The sequence below is a fragment of the Panthera onca genome, chromosome C2 (genome assembly GCF_046562875.1).
Source record: "Panthera onca isolate mPanOnc1 chromosome C2, mPanOnc1 haplotype 2, whole genome shotgun sequence".
Taxonomy (NCBI): domain Eukaryota; kingdom Metazoa; phylum Chordata; class Mammalia; order Carnivora; family Felidae; genus Panthera; species Panthera onca.
The window spans coordinates 40,760,114-40,773,770 of NC_138347.1; the positions used below are offsets into that span (position 1 = coordinate 40,760,114).

Sequence of the window (13,657 nt, forward strand, 5' to 3'; positions counted from 1 at the left end):
CTGTCTCTCTCAAATAAACATTAAAAAAATTTTTTTTTAATTTTACATTGATTTAAGTAAAAAACAAATTGCGGCAGAAAAGCAAAATAAACTCTAAGACCAGAATGCCCTGATTAAATGAGAGTTGTTAATATAGGAATTAATAATTTTCAAAGAACTAATGTAAAATTCATATAGGATGACATTTAACAAAGTGAATATGGACACATTTTTGGCAAATTTGAAGACAGTGAAGTCACCAACATTTTATGCAACTATTCTCATGGATGCTAATAAATTGTACACATAATGGCCAAAGAACTATAGTGAGATAAAATAATTTACTGTTCTTAGCTACTTTCAAGGAGAAGCATAAGAATGAAATCCTGGATTGCCATATTTTGTGGGTTAAAAGAAATTGTGAGCTAGAAAATATTGCTTTGTTAAGAAAACACTTCTTTATGATTTATTGTCAAAGTGGTTTCCATACAACACTCAGTGCTCATCCCAACAGGGGCCCTCCTCAATGCCCATCACCCACTTTCCCCTCTCACCCCCCCCCCCCCCAATCAACCCTCAGTTTGTTCTCAGTATTTAAGAGTCTCTTATGGTTTGGCTCCCTCCATCTCTGTAACTTTTCTTTTCCCCCCTTCCACTCTCCCCTGGTCTTCTGTTAAGTTTCTCAGGATCCACATATGAGTGAAAACATATGGTATCTGTCTTTCTCGTAATAAAATTAGTGGGGTTTTTTCTAAGATTTTCTTAGCAACATATACACACATTACTGCCTCCTCATCACCATACTTTGTGTTCTCATGAGTGCTATTAAAACTCATAGTTGCGGGGCGGGGGGCACCTGAGTGATTTGGTTAAGTGACCAACTCTTGATTTCGGCTCAGATCATAATCTGAATGATATTACATGTGACCGTAATATAAAATAAGTTAAGTTTAATGAGATTCAATTTGTTAATTTTAAGGAGTATTATAAAAGGATTAGTGCTTTCTATTTTTGAAATTTAATATTGTTATTATATTGGTCCGAACAATTCTAGTTTACTATCTATTAATCTTTTCCTAGAATAGTAAAGCCAGAGCCAGATTATGTTATAAATTGGTAACATTAATGAGGCCAAGGAGAAATAGAATCCTTTTCCTTCTTTCTCCTTTTCATTCTTAGATAACTTTTTTCTTTTAATTTCACATTTTTTTTCTTATCATAGTATATAATACCATGAATACGTTCTTATTCATGAGAAATTTTATTCAATTACCTCATTTAAGAAATGCTTCTATGAATCAAATTTAATGATTTATCAGCATGTAGAATTTACTTCTAGTTTAGAAAAAATCTTAAGTACAGAAAAACTCATTAGTCAGAATGTCATTAACTCAAAATGTGTAAATATTCAACTTGGACTAATTGGAATTAACCTTTGTATGATCTGTAAAGAGGTAATTAAGACATATTTTATTTTTATATGGAACAAGCATTGAAGCAAGGGAAATGTTTAGCCTGATATAAAAAGAAGAATTTTTCCTTAGTTTTTTTTCATATACTGTATCTTATCTTTCAAAATATATCTTTTAAAATATACAAAATGTAGGGGCGCCTGGGTGGCTCAGTCAGTTAAGCGTCCGACTCTTGATTTCGACTTAGGTCATGATATCATGGTTCATAGGATTGAGCCCCACATTGGGCTCTGCGCTGACATCATGGAGCCTGCTTGGGATTCTTTCTCTCTCTCTCTCTCTCTCTCTCTCTCTCTTTCTCTCTCTGCCCCTCCCCTGCTTGTGCTCTCTCTCTCTCTCTCAAAATAAATAAATAAACATTAAAAAAATTAAATGTATAAAATGTATTAAAAAAAACAGCACATAGGTATATAGAACCTTTTGCTAAAGCAGTGTTTAACTTTCATCATTCATTCATCCTATATGAAATATTTATTGAGCACCAACTATATTCCAGGCACTGTGTAGGAGGTAATAATAATAGAAATACCAATAGAATATACTTATTGAAGGGTGCCTGGGTGGCTCAGTCGGTTGAGTGTCTAACTTTTGATTTCTGCTCAGGTCATGATCTTGTGTTTGTGAGATGGAGCCCTTTGTCAGGCTCTGTGCTGACATTGCAGAAACTGCTTGGGATTCTCTTTCTCCCTCTCTCTCTTTGCCCCTCCCCTACTTGTGTTGTTTCTCTCTCTCAAAATAAGTAAACATTAAAAAAAAAAAGAAAAGAAAAGAAAATTCTTATTGAGTAGCTGCTGTTTGCCGGGCCATTTGCTGAGTTCTTAATATGCATTATTACATGAAGTCCTTCCCACAACCCTATTAGATAGGTACTATTATTACCTACATATTTGTGATAAGAGGACTAAAGCATATGTGGTTAAATAACTTGTTCAAATTCACAGCTAGTTCTAGATCTAAAATATGCATCAGATAGTTTGACCCCAGAGGGAAAAATTATCACCCATATACTAACAACAGTGAAACAAAAAATTATATCCCTACCCTCAATACATGTACATCTTACTTACTAGAGATGACATTAAATAAATAACAAGGAAACATACAATTAAAATTAGTAATATATTTTTATGAAGAAAAATGATATAAAGAATTATGGGAGTGGGGCACCTGTGTGGCTCAGTTGGTTAAGTGTCTGACTTCCACTTGGGTCAGGGTCTCATGATTGGTGAGTTCAAGCCCCACATAGGGCTCTATGCTGACAGCGTGAAGTCTGCTTGGCATTTTCTCTCTCTTCTTCTTCTTCTCTCTCTGCCCCTACCCCACTCATATGCTGTTTCTCTCTCTCAAAATAAATAGATTAAAAAAAAATTATGGGAAGGCCTAATTTAGGTAGAGAGGTGAGAGAGGTTGTCTCTGAGACAATGGCATTTGAGCTGAGACTTTGACTTGGGTGAGTGGGAGTTAAGTAGGACACAAATGGAAAGAAAGGAGGGATGGCACTTTCCATCTGGAGAGATGACTATGGAGAAAGGTCTTCAGGTGGAAGGAACATGGTACATTGAGGAACTGAAAGAAAGTCTGGCATGAAATAGGGTAAGGCAGGACTTTGTAAGATTTTAAGTTTTATTTGATATTCATTGGAAGAGAATTCAAGGATTTTCAATCTTTAAATCATTTTCAGGGCATAATTTGAAAAACAGATTAGAAGGGGAAAGAGGGCTTTGCAGGGAGACCAATCAGGATGCTACTGAGGGAAATCTGGTACAAGAGAGTTTTGACTTTGACTAGGTTAGTAGTAGTAGAAATAAAGATAAGGGAATGAAACCGAGTACTAGTTCAAACAGAGGTGGCAACTGATACGGGTGTGTGAGGATGGTGGTGGCGATGAGGAAGAGGAACATGGGTGGGAAAATGGGAGGAAGTAAAGAAGACCAAGAAGAAAAAAGCAGAGAGAAGAAAAAACTAGAGTGCGGTGTAAAAAAGCCTGGGAGAGAGAGTGTTTAAGGACAATTTTCAATGGTGTCAAAAATCACTTAGAAATAAATAATTGTCCATTATATTTGCCAAGGTGGAAGTCATTAATGGCTTTTGCAAGAGGAGTTTAGTGGAGTAAGGAGAGCTAATGCCAGATTAGAGAGACAGTTAGGCAGTCAGTGAACACAGCCTGAGTGGGCCATTGTTTTGAGAAGGTTGACTGTCCAGGGCAGTAGCTAGAAAGGGATATAAAGCCAATGACTTAACGGACTTAAAAAGTAGATGGAAGGACACAAATTATTTGCTACTTCTCCAGTTGAGAATTGGTTTCTAATTTTCCTTCCCTTGATTTTGGGCTGACGTTAATGATCCTCTGACCAATGGAACATGGCAAAAGTGATATTCTGGGGCTTCTGAGGATAAGTTACTAAAGACTTTGCACCTTCTAGTGGGTTTCTTGGGATACTTGCTCTTGGAGTCATGCACCATCATATGAAAAGTCTGAGAACTGGGAAGGCCATGCTTTAAAGAAGCCTAAGCTAGTCACACGGAGAGAGTACATGAAGAGAGAGTTACTTGGATGGCCCCATCTGTTCCAGCCACCCATTGCAGGCGACAGGCCATGAGTGAAGAAGCCATCTTGAACATTGCCGCCCCAGAAGATGGAATGGAGAGAAGAATCAAGAAGCCCCTCCAACATCCTTAAATGGGGCTCCAGGCAGATGGCCTCAGTTAAGCTGTCTCAAACCATTTCAACCCAGCTGAGACCTCAGTTACTATGGAGCAGAGGCAGCCATTACCACTGTGCTCTGTCCAAATTCCTGATCCACAATATAATGAGCATAATAAAATATCTACTGTTTTATGTCACTAAGTGTTGGGGAGGCTTTTTTTCCCCTTTTTCTACCATAATAGATAACTGGAATAACCTAACACATAGTCATTTCTTCAGTAAATATTCATTTAATTTAATAGTACAATTCACAGAAATTCAATGTATTAAAAAGGTTACAGAAGGACATGTTTAATTAAAATTGTGTGCAAATTAAAAATTTCTTAATACAATATACAATTTGGCATTTCAGTCATTTAATTGAGCATTCACCCTACTAGTCAACATTCGGGAAAACTTTTATATTCATAAATGATTTATACTCAAATTATCTAAACTTCATGCATATTTCAAGGAGTTTTTTTTATTCCCAAATTTTGAGAAAGGTTCTGCACTGACTTGATACACACTTACTCCCAGGCATTATTCTAAGTGCTTTCTGTGTATCCAACCACTTAGCCTAAGAACCATGATTTTTTATGATGTTTATCTGTATTTTACAGAAGAGTGATCTGAAGCACAAAGAAGTTCAGTAATATTGTCAAGGTTGTACAGCTAATTCCTGACCAAACACAGATTGGGGTCCAGGCAGTCACAGGTTCCAGAGCTTGTATTTTAAACTACTTAGCTATATATGACAAAGACTGTCTGATGACCTTAAGGTGGTTATAGTCCTGCTCTCTTCCCCTTCCTCCACCCAACACATTTTGTTTGGGTCCTTTCCTCTGGACATCTGGTTGAGAAAGAATACCTTGAATGGAATGCGTGACTGTCAAGATGGGAGAAAGTGAAGGAAAATTCTAGAATTAGGAGCCCTTCCCAGACCTGTTATGATAATGAGCTCCTAAGGGGAAGGACATTGTTGCTCAGACGGATGAACCGAGGAAACTTCCCCTTTTATATCTTAGCCTAGTCCAACCCCACCTCATCCTGTTCCCTGGAAGATTGATGTTCTTAGCCTGAGTCAGTTCGAATATAAGATATCACATCTGCTCCAATATAAAATCTCTGAGACCAATTTCACTTAGTTTCCTATACATTTTAGCTATGCTATATGAAGTCTAAATGTTAAATCACACAGCCAAATAGAAATTAATTGTTAAGTTTTGCAGCGTTGCATATACTCAATATTCACAGTCAAATTAATAATTGCAACCCCTTTTCTTTCAAAGTAGGCATAATCACTGACATACAGGTGCTATCATGTTCTTTAGGAAGGTCTTAGCAGCTTTTGACCTTCCTCAGCAACAATATCCGACACCAACCTTCAAGGAAATGACACTGGAGTGTTACCAAAGCTTTGTTATGTGTTACCCAGAAATATGACTCTCAGTGGTGAATTCTTGTGACTTTCTTTAAATGGATTATTCCCATCAGGAGAAGCAGTGTGTGTTAGAGGTGACTACTGATTGAGTTGGCAGGTGATAATTCTTTAGCAGGAAAAGCAACTTGCAATTTTTAATTTTAGGTTGACTTTATCCCACTGAAAGTGATAGTATATGAAATTAAAATATCTTTTTAAAAATAAAATTGTATGCAGGATATAATGTCTGTTCTTTCGTACATTTATTTATTTTTGCAGATGAGGGCACTCCTTCACCAAATAACATTTCAGATTAAACATGTAATTTCTTGAATAATAATGTTTGTGATCAACAGCCCTTCATCATCAAGTATACCTGTCTTGTAACTCTCTGTGGGGACAGAAAGTATTGCTATAAAAGTATATGGTGGCAAATGTGAGTTTATCATATGGAGAGGGAGCAGGGCGATGGAGAGGAAGATGAGGCCACCCAATACGGACATGTAGGCAAGTGTGCAACAGAGCAGGGAACTGAGCAAGTTGTAAGAGGAAAAGCCAGGTTCTATCAGAGAGCTAGGATGAGGGCAGTTAGGTAAGGAAATCATATCTGGAAACTTCTTTAAGTATTAGAGAAATTTTTATTGGTGGTTATTTAAAGTTTTCTCCCACTCTCTTTTCATACTAAGCAAAGATTAAACTTTTCACTTCTTTTTTTTTTTTTTAATTTTTTTTTTTTTAACATTTATTTATTTTTGAGACAGAGAGAGACAGAGCATGAACGGGGGAGGGTCAGAGAGAGGGAGACACAGAATCTGAAACAGGCTCCAGGCTCTGAGCGGTCAGCACAGAGCCCAACACGGGGCTCGAACCCACGGACCGTGAGATCATGACCTGAGCTGAAGTCGGCCGCTTAACCGACTAAGCCACCCAGGCGCCCCTAAACTTTTCACTTCTTAAAAGAAGCCTGCAGTTTCTAGACAGTAAGTTTCATAGCATTAAAAATTTACAGTCTTCTGTAAATTAGTCTCTGGTATTATCTGCTTTCAGATGCTTTTGCTGCAGTGATTGTTTCAGAAACCATTAAAATTTTTTTTTTTTAGGAGAAAACGGCCTGTACGTGTTTGCCATTACTTTTTTGACTATGGGATATCCCATATCATTGAAACAGAAGACATGGGACAGCACACACTTAGTTCGCAGGCTTCTGCCTGATGGCAGAGTCCTGGTTAGCCTTGTGGGCTGTGTTTCCTGGAAAGAGCTCCATTTCAGCCCTGGGGTAAATCTTGATTAGTTTAAACCAAATATGGTGATTAATTCCATCCAGTTACTGATTTAGGCGTGTGGATGTCACGCACTTCTGGTCAAGGAGAGATGAAGGAAAGTCATCCGGGGCTGTGTCGGTTCTTAATTTATTACCTCTGAGCTCTGAACACACCTTTCCACATATGCTCTCTGATGTATCTAACAACGGAATTTCTTTAACCTAATTTCCCTTTAAAGTAAGTACGTATGATGTTAAGATTTTCAGTAGAGGGCGCTAGAGAGACACTGCAAGAGGGAGAGGCTTCCGGCAATTTGCAGCCTGAGCTGTGGGTGTGGGGACACCAGGTGGAACTTGCCTCGGGCCGGGCCGGAAAGCGATCTCTTTGTAACCTTGTAGCCTCAGCCTAGAGATAACCTGGACCGCCTGCATGCAGCTGAGACCCAAAAGGGTGAGGGCATGGGAGGGGGAGATCTGCAGGGAGAGAGAGCTCCTTCTCTAAGCCACTCCCTGCCAACCTTCCCGGTCGGAAGCCCCACCCCCCACCCCCCACCCACCCGCCACCCACCCGCCACACAGCCCCCACACCCCCCACACCCCCAACTGCCGCCTCGTATCCCAAAGTGAGCCTAGACTCCCACTGGACGCCCACGCCAAGGTAGCTGACCCTCTGCTCCCCCACCTCCCCTGGGTAGGGGGCTGCCTATGGTTTGCCCAGCAACTACAGACTCCCCACAGTTCTGGCTAAATAAGCCAACCCCCTTGCTATCAGGTGGCTGAACCACATCTTCTCCAAGGCCTGAAATGCTTCCAAGTTTGTCTTTCCTTATATGCTCTCCATTAGCCCTAGCATAGCAGACAGAGTTTCCTTATATCTTATAGCTAATAATTCTTTTTATTGTGGCTAATAATTCTTTGATTGACGCTCCCTTGTTTAAACTACTGTGGGATTTCTATTTCCTGATCAGATCCGGACTGCTAGAGGGGGGATTCCGGGATAGAAAAATCATAAAAATCAATGAATGAGTTTACACTGCATTTTTCTGTCCCAGAATGTTGATACATGTAACCTCTGGAACTTCAGTGGTCATTTTTGGCCAATGGAAAGTGACAAATGGCAAGATCCTGAATTTTTGATGAAATCAGCTGTGCTATTGAGCTAACGCACCCTCGTATGGTCTGACTTGCTGACTTATATAAAGTGAGGTTAAAGAAAAAAATGCCCTCACATTTAAGCTACTTTTGGTTGAGATTTCAATTACTTGCAGCACAAAGACGTATAAAGTTTAAAGTCATCATTATTCTAAAGATTTGTGTTGTGTGTGTATTTTAAAGCAGTCACACTGTCTCTTAGTAATCCTAGGTGGTTGACACGGGCTGCTTGGGTCATGAGGCTGGGTCACCCGTCTCGCGGAACAAACTCGCTGTTATAATCCATAGCATCCGCGATTTCCTTTTCATTGCTACACATAGTCAGGTCCCTTATAACATTAAATTATATCAGCATTTAGAAAAATTTAGTTTTCCTTTCTGATTACATTAAATTTCCATCAGTTTTTATGGCAAAAAAAGGCCATTGGCATGGAGGCCCTGTGTGTTATTTTATTGGAGGCTGAAACATCTCCTAAATGTCAGAAACCCAGAATGGTCTTTTCCTGGAGAAGAGACTCTTCAGCAGATTTCCAATTTCTCCACAGACATGCAACTGGGTGCAATGCTTTGACATAAGCCTGTATTTGGAAATGATAATAATCATGTAGAAGAAGAAAAAAATAGAGCCCTGAAGTCTTCCTTTTCACACTGCCTGGGTCTCACAGCGAGTAATACAAATTTCATCCTTGATTAGAAGGGGCCCCTGGGTGGCTCAGTCGGCTAAGTGTCCAACTTTGGCTCAGGTCATGAGTTCCTGAGTTCCTGTCCCTGCATCAGGCTCTCTGCTGTCAGTGCAGAGCCTGCTTCCAATCCTCTGTCCCCTCTCTGTCTGCTCCTCTGCCACTCATTCTCTTTTTAAAAAATAAATAAACATTTAAAAAGGAAATCTTTTCAGTGTGGGGTGGGCTTCAGGGAAGAAATTGACCACATGGCTCTCTGTAAGTGTGCTTTGCTTATCACCCAGTCCTTGTATTACCACTTTACTCTTTTTTTTTTTTTTTTTTTTCAACGTGTGGCTACTGGAGTTTCCTTTGCCTACTGTGACTTCTCAGAGGTTTCTGCCAGAAATATGTCCAGCACTCCAGGTATCACGAGTTCCCCCCACCCCCAGTTGGAGCCAGTGATTATAATTCTTTCTGTGGAAGTAAAAGGGTCTTAAAATAATTCACACATCCCGCCCTACCTGTCTGCTTCCTCACCCGCCCTCCTATGCATACAACAATGCATCGGATTGCTTCTCTGCTGTCTTTTCATGTCAAGATCTTCTCCAGGAGCTGGTTCTTTTTTTTCTCTTCCTTTTCTTTTTTGCCTTTTTTTTTTAATTAATTTATTTATTTATTTTGAGAGAGAGAGAGAGAGAGAGAGAGAGAGAGAGCGCACATGAGCAGGGGAGGGGCAGAGACACAGAAGGAGAGAGAGAACCCCAAGCAGGCTCTGTGTGTCAGTGCCGAGTCCAGCATGGGGCTCGAACTCACGAGCTGGGAGATAGTGACCTGAGCTGAAATCCAGAGTCAGATGTTTAACCAAATGAGCCACCCAAGTGCTCCTCTCTTCCTTTTCTTCACCAAGTGGTGCACCGGCATTTCTTTACAGTGCTGCTTCTATTCTAGGCTTTGGGAGACCCAGCACTCGTGAATCCTTCCCAGACAGACCTGGTGGCCCTCACGAACATACTTCCAACTTGCACACCTCTCCTAGTGAGTAATAACATACATGCTTTCTCATGGAGTTACCTAGGCACTCTGGCTACTATTAAAGTTCATCACTGCCTTAATCACAAGAAAGGAAGGCTCAGACTGAAATTAACCGCTGGTGTTCATTCCAAAAGAAATAGGATTCAGGACTGAGATAAGGTTTGGGGGCAGAAGAAGAGTAGGAGGAAACAACTGGACTTCCTCTTACTACTCACCTTCAATGCCATTCCTTTGCAATCCTCAAGGATATCTGTTAGTCTGAGAAAATGAAGGTGGGTTGTGAGTGGGGGAGCCCCTCAGCATAAGGTTGTGAACCCCAGAAAGTAGAACCCTCAACAAGCCACCCCCACGTGAATGGTGTCCTTGACATTTCCATTCTTGACCCTGCGATGCAATATTATCATAACTGATGACCTTCTGATCAGAAAATGTCTTGATATTCTATTTTATTTAAAAAAAAAATCAGAAAAATACATGTGAATGTCTGTTTTTGAAAAGTCGTAGAAACTTCCAAAGCTGAAACACAAAACTCAAGAGCTGGATTTGAGAAGCTACTAATTTTACAATGGGGGCGAGGGACCTGAAAATTAAAAATGAAGAGTGTGGCTTCCTTTTGTGCATTTATTGAAAGCTGGTCTACCTTCCTGTAGAGTCCTAGATTCGGTTATCTTTGTTGCTCCCTTTTTCGAGGGAAATGAAGACACCTAAAATAACATTGACGATTGGTCTCTGGCCCTGTTCTACTTGACCTGTCTCACTTGTATCTGTAACTGAATGGTGATGAATTAAATGACAGCTCCTGTTGCCCGGCATCAGGACACATGATAGATCTTCGCTTCTCGCAGGTCAGCATGGCCAATCCCGAATCTCTTTTTAGCAGACAGACCTCTGGTCTTAAAATCAAGGTCAAGATAGAACAAGAACATAGAGGCTTCCTCACTTCCCACTTCCCTTTGTGCTAGGGACAGCATACCCGTATTCTAATTGTGCCGTAGGTTCTTAATAAAGTATTAATTAATTAATGCTTGACTTACTGTTGTCAAGTCTTAACATTTTTTGCATAGTGTTCCCATGCTATTTTTTTTATGTCTAGGAATGTAGCCTAAGGATTATGGATGTATATAAAATTTTAGCTATAGGGTATATATTTTAAAATTACAATTCAAGGGGTGCCTGGATGGGTCAGTCAGTTGAGCTTCTGACTCTTAGTTTCAGTTCAGGTCACGATTTCATGATTCGCTGAGTGGAGCCTGCTTGGGATTCCCTCTCTCCCTCTGTCTCTGCCCCTCCCATGCTCACACTCTCTCTCTCTCTCTCAAAAATAAACTTTAAAAAAGTATGTATATAAAACTATATATAGCATACATATATTTACCGGTCCTTAATCATTTTGCTTTTGAAAAATATTTGATCATTTAAAAAAATATCTTTAGTGTCCAGTCAAGTTCTAAATGAGAGTGCTATGCTATATATGTATCATCTTATGTCATTTGTGTCTACGTGTGCCAGATATATCCAGATCTATATCAGCTACATCGTTTATGACCTTTATCATCCTCATCCTCTGCCTATTCTTCCCCCCACTATTGCCTGCACCCCTCTTTTAACTTCCTCCCTCTGCTAGTCATTAAAATCTTAATGATGTTACTATCTTGGAGTTGTGATTATGGCTGGTTTATATTTTCTTCTTTCTTCTTCCCTGTATTTTGTATTTTTTCTATATTTGTATGTAATTTGGCTTGTTCTATTATTCCTACACAATTTCCTGTAATGACTCATGATTAGAACTTCAAAAGCCTCAGAAATGTTCTTAGCTGTAAATATTATAATACAAAAGGTCAGTCTGTCTGGATTATTAGTGGTTTCATACAGTTTGACTGGTTCTCAGTTTACACAGGCTCTTAGAGCCAGAGAAAACGGTATCTAAACCAGTCCCTCATCTTAAGGGGAGTAAACTGAAACCCAGAGAGGCTGACAATCAAGGCAACATAAGAAGTCACAAGGGCACCTGGGTAGCTCAGTCTGTTAAGTCTCAGACTCTTGATTTTGGCTCAGGTCATGATCTCGCGGTTTGTGAGGTCAAGCCCCACATCGGGCTCTGCTCTGACAGCATGGAGCCTGCTTCAGATTCTTTGTCTCCCTCTCTCTCTGCCCCTTCCCCATTCTTGCTCTCTCTCTCTCTCAAAAATAAACATGAAAAAAAGTTTAAAAAAAATAAGTAACAGAATTGGTGGTAAATCCAAGATTCTCACTGTACAATGGCTTTTATGATGACAAAATGAATTTGTTTGAAATTTGTTTGTTTTACTTTAGTGGCTGTTGGAAAACATCCATACCTAAAACACACATGCATAAGTATGATGACAGAGTTACCATCTCTAAATTAGAATATTTAAAATGAAAGAAAAAGTCATAATTCTGATATGTGTGACAAATTGAAACATGCTATACTCAAAATAGCTTCAGATTGTGAGTTTAATGTTATTTCATTTTGAAAGGGGAATTTATCAAAACTGTCTATTATGAAAAGAGAATCTGACAGAAGGTACTATGCTAACACCACTCAAGCTGTAACCTTTATCCTGTAAGAATGGAATGTCAATATTTCAAGAGATTCTTCTTAGCAATTGTTACATTTTAGATCAAAATTTATTATAAAAATCGGATACAAACTTAAAATAATTTTTATGGTTATTATAACCAAAGTGTGGGTAAAAATAATTGTTGCCCTGGCTGAAATACAGTAGTAGCTTTATCTTGCTTGAACTACATTTTTTGTCTTTGCAAAGAGAACTTCTCTGCATCATACCTACATCCTTCCACCCAACACACACAAATTGACAATCTAGACCAGACCGTGCTCCGGAAAATTGCACCACAGAAATTTGCGAAGGTCTCCAATTGGTTCCCTGGTTCCCTGATTCCCTGTTATTTGATCTGGTTCACTCTGGCATGTTGCTTGTGTTTATACAGTGTAATAAGACATATGCTGCCCACCAGAACCCATCATGATCTGTGGCACTTCCCAGCTGACTGCTATCCTATTTATATTAATTGAACGCAGTGTATTCTGCATACACTGGTGATTATCCTCATTTATTTCAGTTCCTAAAGACTCAGGATTTCTCTACATGCTTTTACAACATTGCTCTACTCATTTGGCTCCAATTAGCTTCAGCTAACAAAAATACATTACAACAAAACTCTGGTTAGCCATTGCTGTTTCTTGTGACATAATTTGTGAGCCTTTAGCCCTTGAAAGTAAAGACACTGGGAATTAAGTTATGGTATCTTTTATGGGGCTGAAAAATATTAATTGCAGGCATATGGGCTCACTTCCTTAAAGAAGATTCGTGATTTCTATTTAACTAATAAATGTTGACATAATTGAAGAGCTATAAGCTCCATATGTTGGACTTTCTGAAGAATTTCTGATCATTCCCTTGTTCAGTTAAGTAAGAAAATGCTTTGGCATTAACACTATGTCGTGCTTTATTTGCACTTAATATTTTAAAGTTATATTGGATGGCTAAATAACTCATCCAAAAAAGTTTTGTTAGAAATGTATTAAAAAAATAAAAACCTATCCCCAAATCATAAAAAAAAGTGTCATTAGTTTAGTGAACTTATATATTTTTACATTAAAAAAAAAAACATTTTTTTCTCAGTGAACTGATTTTTCCATTCTCATGTCTTATTTTGGCTCTAGAGTCTTGGATCAGACTCTAATAGCTAATGTTTTAAAGATAATAGTTTTTGCAAGGACAGTTTTGAATAACGGTGATTCCTTCAAAGGATCTTTTTTGATCTAGACACTTTTTAGATCTAGACACTTGAAGAAACTTAAGAATGGATCATAATGGATCCTACAACAAATTACATTGCCTTACGTCTTATTAATAAAAAAGTTATAACCAAGAAGTTTAGCAATTTTCCTGTCTTTTGGACTGGCGTTTGCATATTATACAACCATCCTTCATGGTATCAAAT

At 38.9% G+C, this 13,657-nt stretch overlaps 1 protein-coding gene across 1 annotated transcript in view; it reads left to right on the forward strand.

Annotated features, from left to right (window-relative positions):
* The window catches only part of CSNK2A2IP (casein kinase 2 subunit alpha' interacting protein), a 517,960-nt gene that overhangs the window by 34,639 nt on the left and 469,664 nt on the right, over nucleotides 1-13,657 (forward strand). The window lies entirely within an intron of this gene.